Below are 26147 nucleotides of genomic sequence, written 5' to 3'. Positions count from 1 at the left end.
CACTGAAGTCTTGAACACCTCAGACTAATTTATAAGGGCTGGAATCAACTTCTTCTAAGCCTTTCTTAATATTGATATTATGACCTCCTCCTATGAATCATGAATGTTTTCAGTGGCTTCTAGAATGGTAAATTCTTTCCAAAAGGTTTCACATTTTCTTTGCCAAGATCCATCATAGAAATCACTATCTGTGGCAATTCTAGCCTTTCAAAAATCATTTCTTAAATGAGACTTGAACGTCACAATGATTTCTCGATCCATGAGCTGTAGAGTGCATGTTGTGTTCACAGTCATGAAAATATTAATATCCTAGTATATCTGTATCAGAGCTCTTGTGTGACTAGTACATTGTCAATGAACAGTAATATTTTGAATCTTTTTTTCTGGATTAAAATGTTCAGTAAATCATGTTATAAAACACAAATGCTGTCACCCAGACTTTGTCGTTCCATTTATAGAGCACAGGGAGAGTAGATGTAACATAATTTCTAAGGAGTTTTAGAATGGTAAGTAAGCTTCAGCTTCAACTTAAGTCATCAGCTACAATTTTAACAAGAGTCAACATGTCTTTTTGAAGATTTGAAGCAGCTGTTGACTTCTTTCTAGCTATGAATGTCTTAAGTTGCATCTTCAAATAGAAGGCTGTTTCATCTGTGTTGAAAATTTGATGTTTAGTGTAGCCACCGTTATTAGTGATCTTAGCTAGATCTTCTGGATAACTTGCTGCAGCTTCTTCATCAACACTTGCTGCTTCACCTTGCACTTTGTGGAGATGGCTACATTCCTTCAAACTCATGAACTAACTTCTGCTAAGTCCCCCTTTTATTCTGCAGCTTCCTCATCAATCAGGCTTCATAGAATTGGAGAGAGGTAGAACCTTCCTTTGGATTAGGCTTTGGCTTAAGGAAATATGGCTGATCTGATCATCTATCTGGACCGCTCAAACTTTTTCCATATTAGTAATAAGTCTGTTTTGTATTCTCAACATTTGTGTCTTCACTGGAGTAGCACTTTTAATTTCCTTCAAGAACATTTCCTTTGCATTCACATCTTGGTTAAATGTTTTGTGTGAAAGGCCTAGCTTTTCAGCTAGTTTGGCTTTCAACATTCCTTCTTCACAAAGCATAATCATTTCTAGCTTTCAATTTGAAGAGAAAGACATGTGACTCTTCATTTCATTTGAAAACTTAGAGGCCATTGTAGGGTTATTAATTGGTCTCATTCCAACAGTGTTGTGTCTTATGTAATGGGGAGGCCTGAAGAGAGGGAGAGAGATGGGATTCAGCTGGCCAGAACACACAGCATTTATCAATTACGTTTTACTGTCTTATAAAAGTGTGGTTTGTGGTACCCCAAAACAATTACAGTAGTAAACTCAAATATCACTCATCACAGATCACTATACCATATATATTAATAGTGGAAAAGTTTGAAACATTGTGAGAATTTGCAAAATGTGACACAGACATAATGTGAGCACACACTGTTGGAGAAATGGTGTCAATAGACTTGCTTGATACAGGGTTGCCACAAACCTTCTATTTGAAAAAAGCACAGTATCTGCAATGTGCAAAAAAGTGAAACACAATAAAATGAGGCAGCTTGTACTAAGATTATTTTGGTAATGGTAAATTTTTAATTACACATGCAGATTTAATATTGACTATTAGGCAAATTAAATCAATGTTTTATAGCAGTATATAAAATATCACATAGTCTATGTTTTTGAATGAATTCTCTGGTGAATAAAACCTTTTTTGCTATGACATTTTCTTACGTTGGTATAATTAAGTTACTAGCTTCACAGTTAAGATAATATTGCTTATATATAATTAATTTTAATAATTTACTAAGAATACTCAGTTTTTCAACAGCCCTGATCTCTTTTGTATATATTAGTTATCTAATAGTAAAGATATACACTGAAAAGGATAAAAGAACATAATCTAACAAACTTTTTCAATTTTTAAGTACATATTTGTCTGACTTAACTAGAAACCTAATGGTAAGTTATTAAGTTTTATTGGCTGTAGGGTTTTCAAGCAATGAGTCTTAGGCCTTGCCAGAGATCAGCAAAGTCAAAATTATCAAGTGACTTAAGTGTGACAGTGGGTTGCCAATTCATTAAAGGTCAAGAAGTTGGACAAATTTAGTCAGAGTCAGATAATCTATATATTGAGAACTAAATTTCCCACTAATAGAGCAAAAACTGAGAATGATAGATGCAGATTGGCAGGGTTTCAGCCGCCAGATGCCTCTTAATGACTTTTCTAGCTGTGATAGTTGTGGGATTGAGTTTTAGGCTATATCCTTAATGCTACGCTGTTCATTTATATATGTAAAGTTAAATATTTTTTTCTAGCACCCTTTTTCCTTTAGAGTGCAGGAAGTAAATCAGAGTGAATTTTAGGATTCCTTTACCAGATTAAAAAAATCATTTGAAGTTGGTTTCTTTTATAACATTTGAATATATTCTAAATATGTTTTGGATTGAAATTGAATGCTTTATATAGTTGGTTTAGAATTTTTCTCCATTCTTTTAAAAGTCTACTTGACAAAGAAGCAGAAGAATTAGTCTACTACTGGTCAGAGAGTCAAAGTGGCTCCTGAGTCTGGTTGCAGCAGGAATGAATAATAGGTGAAAGCATGCTAGCCAGATCCCTGGCATCCCTATTCTTACCCATATCAATGCAAAACATGGCCCTCTAGAAGAGAGCTCATGTGTAAATTCTCTAAAAACTGCATCTGCTAGTGAAAAGTGATGGATGGGGACTGATAGAGCCCAGACTATATCTCTAGAGGATTCCATCTTGAGACATATGTTCGGATTTACTCCATAAACTCACCAGAGGGGGCACGAGCTTAAGGAAAGCTTTAGTCCTTATTATTTAATATAGATTTTCAAACAAGATATAGATACAGGCAAGCTGCAGTGGCTCCCACCAGTAATCCTAACACTTTGGGAGGTCGAGGCGGGCGGATTGCCTGAGCTCAGGAGTTGGAGACCAGCCTGGGCAACACGGTGAAACCCTGTCTCTACTAAAATACAAAAAATATGCTAGGCATGGTGGCATGTGCCTGTAGTCCCAGCTACTTGAGAGGCTGAGGCAGGAGAATTGCTTGAACGCAGGAGGCGGAGGTTGCAGTGAGCCAAGATTGTACCACTGCACTCCAGTCTGGGTGACAGAGTGAGACTCCATCTCTCCCCTCCCCATTCCCCCCGCCCCAAAAAATATATTTACACACACACACAACTGTATGAATATTAGTAAACAGAGAAAAACAAGATATAACCTTACAAAGACAACAAAAGGATCATCTTATACTATACAAACATGTTTAGTGGATCAAATAAAACAAGAATGTAAAATAACTTAAAAATACCCTCAAAGATATAAAGAAGTATGATTACAACTTTAATTGGAAAGAAGCACATCATTACAAAAATGAATAATTTGGAAATACCTTTATAGAAATAATAGTGAAAATAAAAAACTTAGGTGAGTTGAATAACCAAATAATAATTTCTAGAGAACTAGTTAGTGGTAAGATAAGGGTTTTTTTTTTTTTAATTTCTCTCTTTTTTTTAATTTGTCAGTCTTTTCTTCAAAATGAGAAGGCACAGTTAAATCATAGACTTCTGTAACTTACGTAGATTCCAAAATAGTGAGGAAAATAAATGAGTTAGAAAAAAGTATTTGCAGGAATTACAATGAAAAATTTCCTCACATTATAAATTGATGCTGAATGGGTTAATTAGATGTTAATTGGGATAAATCAAAATATATAGATATATTAAATTTGTAGGGGAAAAAGAAATAGTAGCATGGGTCCTAATTAGTTAAGTAACAGAAAAATAAGGATGGTAGAACATTTTAATATGTGAAGAACTTTTAACCATGCAGATTTACTAAATTCAGCAATCATATCTAGTTTTATTTTCCTTGGTAGGTTATGAACAGGTTTATAGCAGTTGTCTTGCCTGTTTTGTTAAGATAGTTTCTAGATAAAGGACAGTATTATTTTTAAATTGTTGTCAGTGACAACGAACATAGCTATACATAGCAACTCAATTTTATAAACATATAAAAGCACTGTGATAGAAATTCCAAAAGGGATGTAATCATCTATTTTAGTTGAGAAACTTAACTACCCCTCTAAAAGCAAAGATTTACAGTGACCAAAATTATGAATAACTTGAATAACATAATTAATAAGCTTAACCAAAGACATGTAAAAATGTGTTTCTGATAAAAGCACAAACATCAGTTTCAGCTCTCCAGAAACATACAAAAATAGTAACTTCAATGCTTTGTATTTAAATGCAGAAAGGAAAAATTTATTTAAGTGAGCAGTAGTTTGCTTGGCAAAATTTTTTCTTAGTAATGACGTGACAGGTATATGTTTACTTTTCCTATGCTTGTAGCCCTTATATCTATTTATTCTGTTATTGTGTTGAACAAAGTCTCTAGTAATACGTGTAAACCTAATAGGAATCCTTATATTTTAGCCAATCTTAAACTGCATCCAAAATTCCCTATTTAGTAGGACATTTGCTGTAGGGTTTCTTATGTAGAGTTTAACAAAAATAAGGAGTTTCTGTGTGTTCTTTGTATAAAGTAGGCCTGCTATTTCCTTCCTGTTTTGCATTCTTTGTTGTTCTAATCAAATAAATGACTTAAACAATTTTAAATTTTCTTCATTTAAACAAATGTAAAAAATGGAGTTTTTCTATCCCTCTTATTTTAAATAAAAGTCGCATTTTTCTGTAGTCCTTTTTTGCATGAATTATGTAATGTGATTCTATTATAACACTTCCCTAAGACTCATTATGAATTGTTATAAAATACATAAATTTAGTGGATGCTTGTTTTGTTACCTGTGCATGTGTTCTTGAAAAGCCTTTTAGTTTAAATATTAGATTCCAATTATCCAAAATAATTAAAACAATACCATGAGGTGCTTAACATATCAAAGTAGGAAATGGTTTAGAGTACCCAGAAACAAGATTTCTGAAAATTTTATCTCTATAAAGTACAATATTTTTAATTGAATACGTTAACTTTTTAAAATAACCACAAGGGACTGAAACATATTTTGAAGATATACTCTAAGGTAAAATAGATGTCAAAATTAGTTATTATGTTTCTGTATTTAAAATTTTTTACAATTTATTTGCTATTCTTTCAGTCATAACTTGTTAATTCTTGAAGATATCTCAGGGTTGGGCATGGCAACTCACACCTGTAATCCCAGGACTTTGGGAGGCTGAGGCAGGCAGATCACTTGAGGTCAGGAGTTCCAGACGAGCCTGGCCAATATGGTGTAACCCCATCTCTACTAAAAATGCAAAAATTAGCCAGGTGTGGTGGGTGGCATGTGCCTATAATCCCAGCTACTTGGAGGGCTGAGGCGTGAGATTTGCTTGAACCTGGGAAACGGAGGTTGCAGTGAGCTGCACCCCAGCCTGGGAGAAAAAATGAGACTTCATCTCAAAAAAAAAAAAAAAAAAAAAAAAAAAAAAAAAAAAAGACATTTAATGCTGCTTTTTACTTTTGCTGGTACCAAGGACAGGTCTCTTAAATATATCATAATGAATTATTACACACGTCTCATCCTTCACTATGTAATATAAGCAAATTTTCTGTACTGTTTTGCTGAAATTATAGTATTTGGAATAAAATATAAAAGTAACATATGTAAATAACATAATAGAAGACCCTGAAATGTTAAAGATGTTTTAAAACATGCATTTTTGGTGGTAGAAAGGATAACACTGTGAGCACAAAACATGAATTATTACATTTACACTAATACTTCTGTGATTTATTGTTGAATACAAGTAGACTTAACATCTGATGAGACCCTTCTTACAAAAATATTATAATTCTGAGACGGAGACTCCAAATTTCTAGGCATTCATTTTGATACGAATGCTTACTAACCCCTTATAAAACCCACTTCTTTACTTATTCCATCTCCTTGCTTATTTGGTAGAACAATCTATGATGGCTGGATGCAATTCATATCTTTTACATTTGTAAATGTGAACAAAAAATCAATGGTCAACTTTACAAATAATGTCTTCATTGCTAAATAGGTCTGTGTCTTCATATCTTATTTTTCTTTGTATTTGATACTTGTAAACATCTCCTTGTATGCTGTAGGGACATTTCTATATAAAGTGACAAAAGGAAAAGAAATCGAACTCAGGCTGATACAGTACTTGAATTCATTGATGCCTATAACAAAAGCAGCAGCAGCCACCATGTAGGGCACAGTTTCTCTTGGCTCTGCTGCTGCTTTTGTTTGTTTGTTTGTTTCATCGGATGGTTCCCAGAAACAGCATTGTGTCTAATTATGGTTTAAAAACCTAAGCAATATTCTTTATTAGTGAATTTTCACATTAAGGCTCAAAATATTACCATTGGTTTTGATTATGTCATATGACCATGCATGAATCAAGAACATTGACAAGAGGAATAGGTTTCTCAAATATTGCTAGATGACACCACCATCCAACAACCTGGCCTGATAGTAAAAAGTAGTAGTTTCCCCAAAGAAATCACATGATCTTTTCCAGAAGAGGAGAAGAGGGCTGAATGCATACTAGGTAGCAAAGTCACCGTTTCCTTCACAAATCTCCTTTAAAATGTTTCATCTATTTCTTAAAATGTTTTATTTTTAAATGACACATAATTGTACATACTTATAGGGTACAATGTGATTTTGTCATACATGTATACATTATGTAATAAAAATTAGGGTAATTAGTTTATGCATCACCTTAAATATCAAAATGTTGTGAGAACATTCAAAATTCTCTCTTCTAGTTATTTTGACATATACAATAATGTGGACTATAGTCATCCTAATATGCAGTAGAACACCAGAACCTGTTCCTCCTGTTAATTTTCTACTCATTGACCAATCTGTCCCAATCTCCACCTTTCTCCACCCTTCCCCAGTCTCTAGTATCTGGTCTTCTACTCCGTAGTTCTATAAGTTCAGTTTTTTTTTTTTTTAATTCCACAGATGAGTGATATCATGCTATATTTGTCTTTCTGTGCCTGGCTTATTTCACTTAACATAATGTTCTCCCAGTTCATGAAGGTTGCTGCAAATGACAGATTTTATTCTTTTGTATGGCTAACAGTATTCCATTGTGTATATATGCCACAGTTTCTTTATCTATTCATCTGTTGAGTGGCATGTTGATTCTAAATCTTGACTATTATGAATAGTGTTTCGATAAACATGGGAGTACAGCTATCTCTTCAATATACTGATTTCATTTCTTTGGGATAATACCCAGTAGTGGGATTACTGGATTATATGGTAGTTCTGTTTTCATTTTTCTGAAGAACTTTTTTACTATTCTCCATAATGGCTGTACTAATGTACATTTCCACCAATAATGTATAAGTGTTCCCATTTCTCCACATCCATGGCAATATTTGTTATTTTTGATTTTTATTTGTGTGTGTGTTAAATTTTTATTTAAAAGGAGTATTAAAAATCTTTTCTGTTTGAAGTGGGTATTTTTTAAAAAAAGTTATGGGATACACGTGCAGGATGTGTAGGTTTGTTACATAGGTAAACGTGTGCCATGGTGGTTTGCTGCACCTGTCAACCCATCATCTGGTATTAAGTCCAGCATGCATTAGCTATTTTTCCTAATACTCTCCCTCCCTCTGCTTCACCCCCCGACAGGCCCCAGTGTGTGTTGTTCCCCGCCCTGTGTCCGTGTGTGTTTATTGCATCACTTTTCACAATAGCAAAAATATGGAATCAACCCAAACACCCATCAATGATAGAGTGGATAAAGAAAATGTGGTACATATACACCAGGGAATACTATACAGCCATAAAAAGGAATGAGATCATGTCCTTTGCAGGGACATGGAGCTGGAAGCTATGATCCTAAGCAAACTAATGTAGGAACAGAAAATCAAACACTGCATGTTCTCCCTTATAAATGGGGGCTGAATAATGTTATTTTTATTTTAATTTTTTGATACTAGTCATGTTGACACGTGTGAGGTGATGTCTTGTTGTGGTTTTGATTTGTGTTTCCTTGATAATTAGTCTTATTGAGCATTTTTTCATATACCTGTTGGCCACTTGTATATCTTCTTTTGAGAAATGTTTGTTCAGGCCATAGGCCTATTTTTAAATTGGATTTTGTTTTTGTTTTTTGCTATTGAGTTTCTTATATACTCTGGTTATTAACCCCTTGTCACATGCTTACTATGCAAACATTTTCTCCCATTCTATATGCTGTGTCTTCATTCATTGTTTCCTTCATTGTGCAGGACTTTTTAGTTAGATATAATTCCATTTGTCTTTTTGCTTTCTTTTGCCTGTGCTTTTGAGGACATATCAAAAAAATCCTTGCCTAGACCAATGTCATGAATAGTTTCCCCCATATTTTCTTCTAGTAGTTTCATACTTTCAGGTCTTATATTTGAATATTGAATACATTTTAAGTTGATTTTTCTATATGGTGGGAGATAGGAATGTAGCTTCATTCTTCTGCATGCAGATATCCAGTTTTCCCAGCACCATTTATTGTAGAGATTGTCCTTTTCTCATTGAATGTTTTTGACACTTTTGTATAAGTCAGTTGACTGTAGGTGTGTGGAGTTATTTCTGTGTTCTCTCTTCTATTCTGTTGGTCTGTGTGTTTATTTTTCATGCCAATATCATGCTCATTTGGTTACTGTAGCTATGTAGTAAGTCATGTAGTGTGATGCCTCCAGCTTTGTTCTTTTCACTCAAGATTACTTTGCTATTTGAGTTATTTTGTGGTTCCCATACAAATGTTTAGATTTTCTCCTATTTCTGTGAAGATGTCATTAGTATTTTCATAGAGATTGCATTGAATCTTGAGATCGCTTTGGATAGTGTGGACATTTTAGCAACATCAGTTCTCTAATCCTTGAACACAGAGTATCTTTCCATTTGTATCCTCTTCTAATTCTTTCATCAGTGTTTTGTAGTTTTCATTGTAGAGTTCTTTCAATCCATTGATTAAATGTGTTCCTAGTTTTATTTTTTAACTATCGTAAATGGTATTGCTTTCTTCATTTTTTTCTCAGATAGTTTGCTATTGGTGTATATTAATGCTACTGATTTTATCTGTTGATATTGTATCTTGCAACTTTACTGAATACATTTATTCTAATATTTTTAGTGGGGTCTTTAGGGTTTTGTATATGTAAGATTATGTCATATGCAGACAGAGACAATTTGATTTCCTCCTTTCCAATTTTGATGCCCTTGTTTTCTCTTGCCTAATTGCCCTAACTAGGGCTTCCAGCACTATACTGAATAAAAGTGGTAAAAGTAAACATTCTTGTTTGTATTTTTTTTTCCATATTTCAGAGGAAAAGCTTTCAACTATTCTCCATTCTGTGCAGTATTAGCTGTGCATTTGTCCTATATGGACTTTATTGTGTTGAGGTACATTGCTTCTGTGCCTAATTTCTTAAGAGATTTTATCACAGAGGATGTTTATCAAGCGTTTTTTCTGCATCTATTGAAATGATCATATTGGCTTTTTTCGATTCTGTACATGTGGTGTCTTGTGTTCATTGATTTGCATATATCAAGTCATCCTTGTATAACTGGGATGAATCCCAGTTGATCCTGGTGAATGATCTTTTTAATAAGTTGTCAAATTTGGTGTCCTAGTATTTGGTTGATTTTTCCTTGTATGCTCATCAGGGATGTTGGCTGGTATTTTTCTTTTTTAATTGTGTCCTTGCCTAATTTTTGGTATTAGAGTGATTGTAGCCTTGTAGAATGCATTTGGAAGAATTTCTTCCACTTTAATTTTTTTGAATAGTTTTTTAAAAAAATGGTAGCAGTTTAATAAATGTTTGGTAGAAATCATCAGAAAAGCTGTAAGGTCCTGGGCTTTTCTTTGATGAGAGACTTTTTATATTGCTACTTGATGTCACTGTTCACTGTCGGTCAGTTCAGATTTCCACTTTCTTTATGATTTAATTTTGGTAGGTTGTGTGTGTCCAGGAATTTATTAATTTCTTCTAGGATTTTCAATTTTGGGCATATCATTGTTCATAATAGTATATTATGATCCTTTGCATTGTGTGTGGTATCACTTGTAATGTCTCTTTTTCCATCTCTGATTTTAATATGCTGCTTGTCTTAGTTGAACTTGAGCTAAAGATTCCTTTATTTTGTTTATCTTTTCAAAAAAGAACATTGTTTACTCGATTTTTGGGGGTTCTTTCCTGTCTGTTTAGTTCATTTATACTCTGATATTTATTTTCTTCTAATTTTGCATTTAGTTTGCTCTTGTTTTTCTAATTTCTTTATGTTAACATTAAGGTGTTTGAGATCTTTCTAATATTTCTACTATGTTTATTGCTATAATATTCCCTTTTAGAACTGTTTTTGCTATAGTCATAGGTTTTGGTATGCTTTGTTTAAATTTTCATTAGTTTCAAGAAACACTCTTCCTTGGTTCTCTTCCATCTTCTTGGCTGTCCTTATTTTGCTTTGTATCTTGACTGTATTTTCTTTGTCTCAACTTTATTGTTATTTCTTTTAGATTTATTCCAATCATCCTTTTCCCTCTACATATTCTTCATTATTCAACTTATATTTCAATTAGTGATTCTGTTGTCTACATTTTCGACCTTCAGTTCTATAAATCCATTCTGATTTATCTCATCTCATAAGCTCCAGAACTGTAATGTCCCACTGAATGTTACAAAGTCAATGTTCTCTAGCTTAATAAGCCCTACACTTTATTAATTGTACTCATCCATTTAACTCCACCTGCAAACTTGTCTTCTCATATTTTCTGTAATTCATCAAACAGTAACATTAGTCACCTAGATGTCCATTCAAGACACCAAAGAGCCATCTCTTTATGTCTTAACTCTTTCAGTTCCAACTCATTCACCAAAGGCTTCTAAGGTTTTGCCTCACTTTTTTTTTTTTTTTTTAAATCTTCCCCACATTTTTCTTTTTGTTAACCCCTACCTTATTTCAGGTCTTCATTGAGCATTTTTGCTTGATTTTTGCTCTCTATGCCATGCTTCTACTAGGGTTTTCCTTCTAGAGCACATATATGATTGTATCATTTTGCTGTCTGAAGGTTTTATTTTTTAATTCCCCCTAATGAAATATGGACATTGTACAACCTTATCAGAGTGTTTTATCTGAACTGGTTCCAGCTTACAGCTTCAGTATAATATTTCAGCATTATCTACCTCAAAACACATGTGTTCTCTATACCATGCTACTTGAAGTCTGTAAATCATGACCATCTTATTTCATGCCCTCCATTAATACTTGCTGTCTAAGTCTCTGGGTTGTCCTTCACCTGTTTTCTTTTTCCCCTCAGATAATGGTTATTTATATTTCAGGACTCATTTCAACTCTTATACCTTCCAGAAGCCTTTTAAAATACCATTTCTCCAAATTTTGGTTAGACGGTTTCCACAGCACCTTGAGAATAGCCCTGATGTAGTGTAGTCTTCATTAATCTTGTCTGTAGTCATCTATGTTTTTGTTTATTCTCCTTTACAATACTGTATTTATCTGGAAGAAGGAGGACTAGCACCTAGTAATTATCACGCTAAATATTAATGAATAAGGCCATTCAGTGATTTTTTTTCCCTCAGAATATCACAATATAAAAAATATTTCTTAAAGGTTTCTTTTTTTGGTGGATTTTGGCAGCTCTATGCATTAAAATTTTATATTAGTAGCTATTAATATTGCTATCATATGTTGACATGGGATATTTGATATTTTGAAGCTTATTTTACAATACTTATTTTTATAGTATTTCGAGTATTGATATTATCAGAATGCCACAATTTTTAATCAGTTTCCATTGAAATTACATTTGAAGTTAACTATGTTTGACCTTGTGCATATATTGGAGGTTTATATCTGCTTCATCAATTCAAAACAAGCTATTTTGTCAATATGGTGAAAATTTATTTTTTATCTCTTGTCCAGTAGAGTCCTAGAAATCATTTTAAAACTATTTTACATTTAATTTTATTTTCGTTTGTTATCTTTTTGGTATAGGAAAAGGAAGACTAGAATTAAAACTGAAGAAAGCTAAATTTTTGTTTTGAATATGACCCTATTTGTCTGTAGACTGATATATTTATGTTACTGTGCCTCAGTCTCTTCTTCTCAAGTGCTACATTTTGGTGATTCTGCATTCTGTGCTTTTATGATGTTACAGTATTTTCATTTTTCCAGGAACAGTGTATACACCATTAAACCAAAGAACACATTTTCACTCTCACGAGGCCTACATTCTAACAGAGAAGGAGCATACATATAAATATATACTGTATCAAAACTTATAAACGAGGTGGTTGCCTGATATGTGCACTGGCTCTTGGGCAAAACAAGTATTTTGTTGTTGTTGTTGTTCAAAAACATGAATTTTTCCTCTAGGACTAAGTGAAATAATGTTCTTGACTTTCTTAACACCTATACACTGACCCACAAAACAGAACCATCTGCACTCTGGTAATTGCTTGTGTGAAAATACACATGACAATTTAAAATGGCCTCATCAAGTATATAATCTCTCTTTGTACTTTAGGCACCTTCAACTACTGTATTCCAGTAGAATCTAGGAGCTTCTCACTCAAGCTTAGAAAGTACATTTCTATTTTCCTGTAGCTTCCCTGATATTTTGATTCTTACACATTACCTAATGGGTGTGTTGATAGGTAAATAAAGGTATAAAATATACACGTGTAAATAAGAATATTATCAATGGATATAAAAACCTGTTGTATTTTATGTCTGTTATAGTTGAAGCTCCTCAAATTAAAATCTCAACAAAACATGAACACATAACATTAAATTAATGTACCGTGCTAAAAGCTTTAAAAATAGTATTTACCCTGTATCTTAAAACACAATACAGATCTACCTTTTAGAATCAGGAAACAAGTTAGTAATTTGGAGGAATATATGTAACTGAAAGATTCTTATTGTTTAAAAAGAGAATGGTAAAACAGACAAGGAGCAACTGTAGGAACATATATATGCAGGTGGTGACACAAGAAATGTGTGATGAATTCAAGAAATCCAAGTGGTATAGTCAATACTTGCACCAATGTGCAAATTACAGAAAGTGCATGATCCATAAATGACTTGCATCCCTTGTTCATAGCCTTTCCATTGTCTAGTTAATGCTTTTTTATCCATGCTTGCAGAATGCAAGCTCTTTTAATATGAACCTTAGTGAGAAAATATTTGGGGAAAAAAATCTTGTGTACAAAATAAAATCTGTAAAAATATTCTAATGTAAAAGTAAAGCTTTTTGGTAGTTTTTGTCTTACAACAGGAAATTAAGCATTGACAATGTTAATCAGGTAAATATTATTTGCTTTGCAGATGATGTTTACTTATCTTTTTTTTTTTTTTTTTTACTTTTCCATAGAAATCGTTGAGAGATTTTACAATACATACAGGATTATATAGTTTAGAGTTTAATAGAGTAGGGATAAAGATATTCTTGACTTTATGTTCCTGCTCAGTCCTTTTTTTAAAGCTATAGAATCTTAAAACAATCCTCTGTAATCTTTAGTTTTCTTGATGTAGTAGTCAGCTAATGCTGCAATGATATTGCATAAAAATAATAAGCCCAGTGGTTTACATCAATAAATATTGCTTTCTTATTCAGTTTGTAGGTAGGCTATTTCTCAGCTAAACTTGGTTAGGTTTGAGTCCAGGCTGGGAGTGAGTTCATATCTGTTCTACATGGATACATTTTCTGGAAACAAGGGCTATCCAGGTAATGCTCTTTTTAAGGCAGAAAAGAGAATTACAAGGTATGCAACCAAAACTTTCAAGACATTCAAATATAGGTTCATATCCCATTGACCAGAGCAAGTCACATGACCAAGTCCAATATCAAATGGATAAAAACTATACTTCTCTCATGTAGAGGGATAGGAGACTGATTATTTCCTAAACAATTAACCATAGTTATCTATATATTTGAATTAATACTACCTCCCACATAAGAATTTTTGTAAAGTATAAATGAAACAAAGCATTAATACTTAGAAGACTAAGTATTTTTGCAAATACTTCGCAAGACATGCATATTTTGCAAAACAATGGCAGCTTTTATTATCTTTATTTGAGACACCAAAATAATGAAAACCAATGTCACTATAGACAAGGACATATTTACATATGCAAAGATATGCACATTGATTACTACAGAAGTGTGACAAGTCCCAGATAGTGCCATGGACAAGAATCTGTAAACGCACATAGAAAAAGCCCTTTGTTCTCCTGCGATAGATCGAGGAAGGCTTCCTAAAGGAGGTGAATCTTGGAGTATGAATAGGGTGCTACAAGATAATAAGGCAGGGGGTAAAGGGATCAATTGAACAGGAAGAGCTAACTATCCTAAATATATATGCACCCAATACAGGAGCACCCAGATTCATAAAGCAAGTCCTTAGAGACTTACAAAGAGACTTAGACTCCCATACAATAATAATGGGAGACTTCAACACTCCACTGTCAACATTAGACAGATCAACGAGACAGAAAGTTAACAAGGATATCCAGGAATTGAACTCATCTCTGCAGCAAGCAGACCTAATAGACATCTATAGAACTCTCCACCCCAAATCAACAGAATATACATTCTTCTCAGCACCACATCGTACTTACTCCAAAATCGACCACGTAATTGGAAGTAAAGCACTCCTCAGCAAATGTACAAGAACAGAAATTATAACAAACTGTCTCTCAGACCACAGTGCAATCAAACTAGAACTCAGGACTAAGAAACTCAATCAAAACCGCTCAACTACATGGAAACTGAACAACCTGCTCCTGAATGACTACTGGGTACATAACGAAATGAAGGCAGAAATAAAGATGTTCTTTGAAACCAATGAGAACAAAGATACAACATACCAGAATCTCTGGGACACATTTAAAGCAGTGTGTAGAGGGAAATTTATAGCACTAAATGCCCACAAGAGAAAGCAGGAAAGATCTAAAATTGACACTCTAACATCGCAATTAAAAGAACTAGAGAAGCAAGAGCAAACACATTCGAAAGCTAGCAGAAGGCAAGAAATAACTAAGATCAGAGCAGAACTGAAGGAGATAGAGACACAAAAAACTCTCCAAAAAATCAATGAATCCAGGAGTTGGTTTTTTGAAAAGATCAACAAAATTGACAGACCACTAGCAAGACTAATAAAGAAGAAAAGAGAGAGGAATCAAATCGATGCAATTAAAAATGATAAAGGGGATATCACCACCGACCCCACAGAAATACAAACTACCATCAGAGAATACTATAAACACCTCTACGCAAATAAACTGGAAAATCTAGAAGAAATGGATAATTTCCTGGACACTTACACTCTTCCAAGACTAAACCAGGAAGAAGTTGAATCCCTGAATAGACCAATAGCAGGCTCTGAAATTGAGGCAATAATTAATAGCCTACCAACCAAAAAAAGTCCAGGACCAGATGGATTCACAGCTGAATTCTACCAGAGGTACAAGGAGGAGTTGGTACCATTCCTTCTGAAACTATTCCAATCAATAGAAAAAGAGGGAATCCTCCCTAACTCATTTTATGAGGCCAACATCATCCTGATACCAAAGCCTGGCAGAGACACAACAAAAAAAGAGAATTTTAGACCAATATCCCTGATGAACATCGATGCAAAAATCCTCAATAAAATACTGGCAAACCGGATTCAGCAACACATCAAAAAGCTTATCCACCATGATCAAGTGGGCTTCATCCCTGGGATGCAAGGCTGGTTCAACATTCGCAAATCAATAAACATAATCCAGCATATAAACAGAACCAAAGACAAGAACCACATGATTATCTCAATAGATGCAGAAAAGGCTTTTGACAAAATTCAACAGCCCTTCATGCTAAAAACGCTCAATAAATTCGGTATTGATGGAACGTACCTCAAAATAATAAGAGCTATTTATGACAAACCCACAGCCAATATCATACTGAATGGGCAAAAACTGGAAAAATTCCCTTTGAAAACTGGCACAAGACAGGGATGCCCTCTCTCACCACTCCTATTCAACATAGTGTTGGAAGTTCTGGCTAGGGCAATCAGGCAAGAGAAAGAAATCAAGGGTATTCAGTTAGGAAAAGAAGAAGTCAAACTGTCCCTGTTTGCAGATGACATGATTGTATATTTAGAAAACCCCATTGTCTCAGCCCAAATTCTCCTTAAGCTGATAAGCAACTTCAGCAAAGTCTCAGGATACAAAATTAATGTGCAAAAATCACAAGCATTCTTATACACCAGTAACAGACAAACAGAGAGCCAAATCAGGAATGAACTTCCATTCACAATTGCTTCAAAGAGAATCAAATACCTAGGAATCCAACTTACAAGGGATGTAAAGGACCTCTTCAAGGAGAACTACAAACCACTGCTCAGTGAAATCAAAGAGGACACAAACAAATGGAAGAACATACCATGCTCATGGATAGGAAGAATCAATATCGTGAAAATGGCCATACTGCCCAAGGTAATTTATAGATTCAATGCCATCCCCATCAAGCTACCAATGAGTTTCTTCACAGAATTGGAAAAAACTGCTTTAAAGTTCATATGGAACCAAAAAAGAGCCTGCATCTCCAAGACAATCCTAAGTCAAAAGAACAAAGCTGGAGGCATCACGCTACCTGACTTCAAACTATACTACAAGGCTACAGTAACCAAAACAGCATGGTACTGGTACCAAAACAGAGATATAGACCAATGGAACAGAACAGAGTCCTCAGAAATAATACCACACATCTACAGCCATCTGATCTTTGACAAACCTGAGAGAAACAAGAAATGGGGAAAGGATTCCCTATTTAATAAATGGTGCTGGGAAAATTGGCTAGCCATAAGTAGAAAGCTGAAACTGGATCCTTTCCTACTCCTTATACGAAAATTAATTCAAGATGGATTAGAGACTTAAATGTTAGACCTAATACCATAAAAATCCTAGAGGAAAACCTAGGTAGTACCATTCAGGACATAGGCATGGGCAAAGACTTCATGTCTAAAACACCAAAAGCAACGGCAGCAAAAGCCAAAATTGACAAATGGGATCTCATTAAACTAAAGAGCTTCTGCACAGCAAAAGAAACTACCATCAGAATGAACAGGCAACCTACAGAATGGGAGAAAATTTTTGCAATCTACTCATCTGACAAAGGGCTAATATCCAGAACCTACAAAGAACTCAAACAAATTTACAAGAAAAAAACAAACAACCCCATCAAAAAGTGGGCAAAGGATATGAACAGACATTTCTCAAAAGAAGACATTCATACAGCCAACAGACACATGAAAAAATGCTCATCATCACTGGCCATCAGAGAAATGCAAATCAAAACCACAATGAGATACCATCTCACACCAGTTAGAATGGCGATCATTAAAAAGTCAGGAAACAACAGGTGCTGGAGAGGATGTGGAGAAATAGGAACACTTTTACACTGTTGGTGGGATTGTAAACTAGTTCAACCATTATGGAAAACAGTATGGCGATTCCTCAAAGATCTAGAACTCGATGTACCATATGACCCAGCCATCCCATTACTGGGTATATACCCAAAGGATTATAAATTATGCTGCTATAAAGACACATGCACGCATATGTTTATTGCAGCACTATTCACAATAGCAAAGACTTGGAATCAACCCAAATGTCCATCAGTGACAGATTGGATTAAGAAAATGTGGCACATATACACCATGGAATACTATGCAGCCATAAAAAAGGATGAGTTTGTGTCCTTTGTAGGGACATGGATGCAGCTGGAAACCATCATTCTTAGCAATCTATCACAAGAACAGAAAACCAAACACCGCATGTTCTCACTCATAGGTGGGAACTGAACAATGAGATCACTTGGACTCAGGAAGGGGAACATCACACACCGGGGCCTATCATGGGGAGGGGGAGGGGGGAGGGATTGCATTGGGAGTTATAGCTGATGTAAATGACGAGTTGATGGGTGCAGCACACCAACATGGCACAAGTATACATATGTAACAAACCTGCACGTTATGCACATGTACCCTACAACTTAAAGTATAATAATAATAAATAAATTAAAAAAAAAAGATAATAAGGCAGGGAAGCATATATTGAGAAAAAAGAACTGCCTTTGCAGTAAAAGCATGAAAGAAAAATAAATTGAACCTATAAATATATTTTGTCTGTACTGCAAGCCATGTTGTTAAAATTTTATCTCTACATAAGGAGAATATTGAATAGTTTCAGCATGAAAATAGCCTGATTGGATTTTGAGTTATGTAAAATGTATTTCCATGGCCATGTGGCCTAAACTGACAGTTATTATTTAATTATTTTGAATATAGTGTGGACATCAATATTTTTAACAAATTCTTTAGGAACTTTAATATTTAGTCCAGTTTGAGAATCAATGATTTGAATAGGAGAAAGTAAAGAGAAGTGATATGAGGAGTTACAAGATGAAAGTTTTGAAGTAGAAGAGTTTTAACTAATCACAATATAGGTTGAAATGTCATTGAAATGAACGAAACCGAGGTGGCAAGTATCAGTAATTTCAAGGCTGGTTTATCAAATGTTTTGTATTTATGAACATCAAAATAGATATTGTCAAGTACTGAGATGACGACCACAATTGAGCAATAACTTAGGATGGTTGTAGAAGGGACTGGAATAAGTAAAGTAGAATGGTATGTTGACATAAGCCTCAAAGAAGGAAAAACTTTATCATGAGTACGATCTGAATGTAACAAGGAGAGTCAAGAGAAGTACACCTTTAAGTTCACCCTCTGATGTATACAGAAGAAGTCTACTCAGTAAATGTTTAGAGGGATAAAATTCTCTTCAGACATGAGCGAAGTATGTTCAAGTTAGGATGTTTGAAAGAGTATTGTGCTAAAGGTTGAATTGATAGGAGAGATACAGGAGTATGAGAAAAACATGTGTGCCAAATTAAATTATTGGGAAGGGAATCATGAGGGAAGAAACACAACAGGAATGAGGGGAGAGAAATAGATGACTGGTAAAGACTCACTTTGCATGATGCAGCAGCTAAACAGGAAATTATATTGGTATTCTATTGCTGGATAACAAATTACCACATATTTAGAGGACTGAAACAATTTGCATTTATTATCTTACATTTTTCTGTGATTTGAGAGTTTAGGTGAGACTCAACTAGGTTCTGTGCTCAGGGTCTAACAAAGCTGTAATCAAGGCATCAACTGCCTGTGTTCTCATCCAGAGTTCGGCATCATCTTCCAAATTGGCAAGATTATTGGCAGCATCCCTTTTCTTCTGGTTCCTCGTGATTACAGGTCTTAGGTTCCTGCTTTTGTGTAAACCATTGGCTTGAGTGGGAGGTCCCTCTTAGCTCCTAGAGGACCACACAGCTCCTTGGTAAGTGGTCTTTTAATAGGCCTTCTCATGACATAGCGACTTACTTTTTCAAGGCCAGCAGGGGGCTCTCTCTTGCTCCAGTCAGCTAAGACAGAGTTTTAAATATTGCGGTGTAATCAAGGGAGTGACTATTCCATTACATTTTCCATATTCTATTGGCTAAAAGAAAAGCATAGGTTTGTAAGGGGTAGCAATTATACGAGCGTGTGACTCACTGGGGTCATCTTTGAATTCTGTGTGCCACAGAAGTAATAGGATTACATTTCCCCAGGTTTAATAGTGTCAGAACTGGATGTAAGGCACAGGATGTATATTTTTTTCTGGCTCCAGAGAGGTAGTGTGAACTGCCGTGATGTTTGATTAGGTACTGAATTATTGTTCTCTAACTAGAGATATATCACCATGGTGAGGGTATTGTAGTTTAGGCAAGAAAACTGTAGGATTTTCTGAATGATACGAAGTACAGAGGGTACCATAAAATCAGTGTCAGCAAACATCTTGTTCCACACAAAGGCTAGCTTATGCTATTCAGAGATTGAGAGCCCTGAAGGCTGAAGCAGAAATCTTCTGCTGGGTGGGGTCTGTTTATTTTTTTCATGCGAGTGAATACATATATGAAGCAAAGGAACTTGCTCAACAGTGCTTAGGTAGGCAGTAGGTGAGCAGAACTTTAACCCAAGTTATCACTAAACCACACTCACTTTCTCTTGTCTCTCTTGTTCTTCAGAAAACTGTGACCTGTTCTGAATACTTATTGTGCATGTAAGAATATGAAATTCTGTCCTAAACAATACCTTACAATAAAAACCTGAGAAAGTTATTGATTAGAATTTATTTGGCCTCACATGCTTATATTCCTTAAAATTTTATATGGTTAAGCCATATAAAATTGTCATTTTGTGTCGACAGAGTTTAACACTGACAATTTCATAAGATTCAAATGTAATACATTTCTATGCAATTTTTAAATTTTTGAATTGATGTTAAACAAAGTCCTCTATTCCTAGATACAGGCTGCAGCTCTGTGTCATTCTGTTTCCAGTGAAAGGCCTCAGACCTGTTTGATTCAAATCAGAAATATTTCCACCTACAATTAGAAACTATGGCAAAAGTTGACAACATGTTCAAATACCTCTTTTGTGTGAATTTGATTTTAAGAAAAAAATAAAGGAATAATGAAAGTCTGAGTTTCAGTATTTAGATATGCATATATGTAAGAAGGCACATATGTATGAATGAATACAGATGGATTTGTGTATATTTATATATTGCTATGTTTGATTTTTGTGAATGATCTATATAATATCTTTCCAGCAGATGCCAATTACAGTCATTTCTTGGAATGAATGTTTGGAAATAATGCATCAGACAACATTTAGTAATATCTTCTCCTCTTGAAGTCTACAAAATGGTTGACAAAATTTTAGTGCAATTTTATAATTTGTTTATAATCAATAGATGTTTGCTTGGAGGATTTAAAGTTCACTGCAACAGAAGATTAAAGCAAATAGCATTAAATCATTGAAAAACTCAGGACAACCCTGTTGTAACTCTTAATACTTGCAGATTTATGCCTATAGATATTGGCATGGTAAACAACCTCGAGGTGAACTATCAATGAGCGGTAGTTAGAAACCCCATTGTACAAAATTATAGCTAGATAGGCAAACCAGCATGAACCTTAAACTCTTTGAAATAAATCTACTGAATCAAGATAATAGTATGTTCATTTTTGACTTTTCAAGATTAAAAAATTGTAACATATGCAAAAAGTTTGGAAACTTGGGAAAATAGCACTCAATCTGTGATTTAAATTGTACATATATTTTGGGTTTCTTTTCCTTTTAGAAGTAGTACTATATATTTATCTCTTTTTCTAATAAGTTTAAAATGTATAAAGAGTAAGATTTGGACGACTATGATAATAGAGTTCCAACACAATTTTCGATACTCAAATATGTATATGAATATGTAAGAAATGTGTATAAATTTTGCCAAAAGCTTAAGATCCATAACTTTAAGATGGTATGATATTTATTGTATGACCATTAAGTTTCATGTTTTCTTAAGGCCTCTAACCTACCTAACTGATGTCTTTTTCTTAATCTTTTAGTTATTAACATCTTCATTATTTTCATTTATCTTTTATGTTCTGTCTTAATGTGTAATTATTTTATCCTTCTGTATCCTATATTTTACTTTTTTTTTTTTTTTTTTTTTGAGACGGAGTCTCGCTCTGTCGCCCAGGCTGGAGTGCAGTGGCGCGATCTCGGCTCACTGCAAGCTCCGCCTCCTGGATTTACGCCATTCTCCTGCCTCAGCCTCCTGAGTAGCTGGGACTACAGGCGCCCGCCAGTGCGCCCGGCTAATTTTTTGTATTTTTAGTAGAGACGGGGTTTCACCGTGGTCTCGATCTCCTGACCTTGTGATCCGCCCGCCTCGGCCTCCCAAAGTGCTGGGATTATAGGCGTGAGCCACCGCGCCCGGCCTTTACTTTTTATCTTTTATTTTTTACTAGACAATTTCAGAAGTTTAATCAGATCATATATTTTAAACTTTTAGCAAGTCATGTTAATAAAAGGAATAAGAATGAAATACTCAGCATCTCTGGGGGATTTTCTTCCAGGACCTCACACAAATACCAAAATTATTGGGTACTCAAGTCTTTCATGTAAAATGGCATAGTCTTTGCATATAACTAATGCACATCCTCCCATATGCCTTAATTATCTCTAGATTACTTATTATAGCTAACACGATGTAAACTATATGCAGAAAGGTGTTATACTGTATTGTTTGGGGAATAATGGTAAGAAAAAAAGTCTATACAGGAGGAATTTTCTTTCCAAATATTTTCGATCCTTGGTTGGTTGATGCTATGGATGTGGAATTCATGGATGCAAAGGGATAACTGTATTGCATTTTTAGTGATTTTAGTATCACATCTTCCTAATTACTCTTTGTAAGGTCTTCTTCATCATGTGTTTTCCTCGTTTATTTTTATCATATTTAAATCCCTAGTATGCACATGTGTCTCAAAGACAAATTGCCTGAATATTTGTTACTTGCTGAATTCTGTCGCTCATCATCTAACACCTCATTATTTATTAATTTCATTATGATATGGTTGATTGCTGTTCTACATATCTCTCATAGAATTTTAAACACCTTAAGATAAGGACCAGTTTCTGTCTGTCTGTCTTTCAAAATATTCTAATTATACGAGCTAGGATCTGTGCTACTCATTTTCACATGGGCAGTACCAGTTAGTTTTCACAATCATTATTTATAGATAAGAAAAAAATGAGTTAGGGAATAGCAGACACAGTATTGAAACACATACTTTTTTGCTTTTGGATCTTACCTTGTATATCAAGTGATTGTCAAAGTCAGGGTCCTACCTAGTTTCACTAGTTTTCCCAGGGCCTGAAGTATATTAAAATATACTAACAGATTACAATAGAGTTTGGGAAGTAATGTAAGGATAATTTATATCCTTAATATAAAGGTTAATATTTGGAGCATTGTGCCCTAGATAAAGATTGCTTAAGGTGTTCAACCAGTGAGTAGTAGTTAGAAAGAATCCATATTTTCAAAAATCATGAATGAATAGGAAAACGAGCATGAGCCATAAAATCATTGAATGTATATGCACTCAGCTATGGCTTGGAGATTAGAAATCCCATTGGTTTTTAAGGTAAGAATGCTGAGGCACATCCTGCAACAAATAGTTATCAGGAGATAAACAACATAACACAAACAATAGAACACAGTTTCCATAAAGGAGAATAATATGTGATAGGAAGAGAAACGGTACAGATCATCAGAAAAAAGTAGAAAGGAAGCATCCTTTCAGATAGGTAAACATGTTGATGGGGACTTTAGGAATTTGCTGGCAGTAACTGATTTCAGGGCTCCAAACTCAGTCCTGGTATTCAAATTTCTGTTTTAGAAGTAGTTGCAAGGTAGGGGCACACATTTGTCTAAAACAGAGTATAAGGCATATTTAAAGAACCCGGGGGAAAATGCCAAGTGAACTATTTTAGGAGTTGAAAGTAAAGGCAAAGGCTTGAACTTCTATAATACTTCCACTACCTATTGCTATTCTGCACACTGGATCAGATCTGGTTTTCTAACACAACATGTCTGTGACATGATTTTGGTATCTACTGTATTGTGATGAGAAATATGTTAATATTCATAAGAATTCTTAACTTATTATTTTCCCTTTTTAGATAAAGAGATGGGCACTCCAATATTAAATAACCCAATATGTCAAAGTTAGTCAATCACAAAAGTGAGATTAAAACTTAGATGGTTCTGTTTCTCCAACACTACAGCCATTCTACTGTTTGGAATGTTATTTTACATGTGGCATGATTTAACATGAGGAGTCTTGCTAAAACCAATTTATAAACAAATCTACATCGATTGTGGATGATAAATCTGAGAATTTTGTGTCGAGAAATCTTTTAATTTCAAGGGACGTTTTACAGCTTTATCTCCTTATTCTGGTGAAGTATGTTATGTGTGATCACATACCTCTCATTGTGTAAAACTGAAATGGACATACAAGCTATTCCCTGACAGGCTCCCATTAATATTCAAATGAATATTATAAATACTTGCATTTTATTGATAATTATTCAGGATAGCAGAAAGTGACATTGGATAGTTTATTTACTTATAAATTCTTTTGACTTTATAAAATTAAAATGCACTGCAATATATCTGAGAAAAAACACTTGAAAATACATTATTTCTGTTTGCAGTCGTCTTTTTTTCCATTCTAACTCTAAGACTTTAGTTTCTAAAAAACAAAAATGAATTACCAAAGAATTTATTTCGAGGACCAATGGTTAGATAATATTAACAAATGTTTGCCCTCATATAAAGAGTTTTAAAAATAATGCTTTATACTTAAATCTTTCTAAACTTATTATTTTCTTATGTAGAATAAGTTATAAGAATGAGTCTGAAAACACTTCTCAAACTATGTGAACAGTAATACCGTATAATTTACAATAATTCAGTTCAAAATAATTTATGTGGCTAATATATATTCATGTAGTGATATAGTGAATTAGGGCAGGGAATTTGTGTCTAGCATCAAAATCTGAAATGACTGGTAGCCTAGCAATTTTCTGTGCATTATAGGTGTGAGTTTTAGGTAAAGGGACATGGATCTATGTGTTTTTCAATTAATTTTTTTCTTCCACATTTTACAAGAGAATTCCAGCAGGTGTAATAATGTACATTCTCAATAGGAACATTGGGTCACTTAAAAATCTGTGTTTTTCTAGTAAGATATGGGCAATATTTGCCCTACCAAGGAAGTAGCCAACAAAGCATTCACTGAGCTCTATTTTTAAAAGGCTATGTAGAGTTTTCTACATTTTCTTTTCTCAATCAATTTTTTCTGGCTCCTAGCCCATTGCTGGAGAATAGAACATTTATATTTGTATTTTGAAAAGGATGGCTAATCCCTAAAGGTTAATAACTACTGACATATAGGAACCTTTGACCATAATCTACTTACCAATGAAGATCTATAATACAAAATATATTAAGCTATGTATATGGTAATTATTAAATGTTTAAATATGTTTAAATTAGCAAATAATGTGGTTTAACTTTTTCTTAGTAATGCCTATGAAAGTTCATCTTGTGGAATAATAGAAAAGTAGAATGGGACACATTGAGCCCCAAATGAAAAGCTAAGTATACTAGAGTTTTCCTTTCAAATAGTGCAACACATGTACATGGTAAGCTGAAAGTTGTTTACCATTTTATGTTTTGTTTTGTTTGTTTGTTTCTTAAGATTAAGGATTAATGAGGCTACAGAGTTCAGTTAACTCAAATGTAAAAGCTTCCAAATGTGAAATTGGTTTGTTTGTTACTAAAGTACAGCTCGCGAACATACCAAATTTTGTAAGCAATATATCAAAAACTGAGTCTGATGATTATCTTCGGCTGCTTTTAATTGTGAAAAAGTTGTCTAAAACATGATGCATAAAACCACAATGTTGGATTTCTAAGATATATTAAGATTATGTTAGTATTTTTCAAATTTATTTCTTTTTAGTATTTCTTTAACTTTTATTTTGGGTTGGGGGTACATGTGAAAGTTTGTTACATAGGTAAACAAGTGTCACCGGGGTTTGTTGTACTTATTGTTTCATAGTACCCAGGTATTAGTATTATAGGACAAAAGTATTTTAAAAAAAGACTTCCCAGCAATCCAAATACATGATCTAATTAACTCATTCTTTTCAATTTTCTATAAAATATTGACAATAGTGATACCTAAGCAAGGCACAAAATGAGCAGTGAAGAGATTAAGAAGGTAATATTCGCTTCTTTTAGTCTTCTATGTTTTCTCAGATTTTCTTTTGTTCTGCACTAATTTAGCACTCAGTTACATCCTAGCTACTTAATTATAAAGAATTCCCACATTCCAATATATAAATCTTGTGTAGTATTCTGTTTTGCTGGATGATGATACATAAGATACAACTGCAAATCTCAGTGTCCCCAAACGACAGTTGTTTATTTCTCTCTCCTGTTACGTGCCTATTGCTCCACTCTCTTCAGACTATGGGTTGGAATTAAGTCTGCTTTATGTATCTTTTTCTTCCAGGCATCAGCCTGAATGATGAGCTCTGATTTGGAATTTGTTC

The sequence above is a fragment of the Macaca thibetana genome, chromosome X (assembly GCF_024542745.1).
Source record: "Macaca thibetana thibetana isolate TM-01 chromosome X, ASM2454274v1, whole genome shotgun sequence".
NCBI classification, from domain to species: Eukaryota; Metazoa; Chordata; class Mammalia; order Primates; family Cercopithecidae; genus Macaca; species Macaca thibetana.
Note: the sequence above shows the minus strand (reverse complement) of the source record.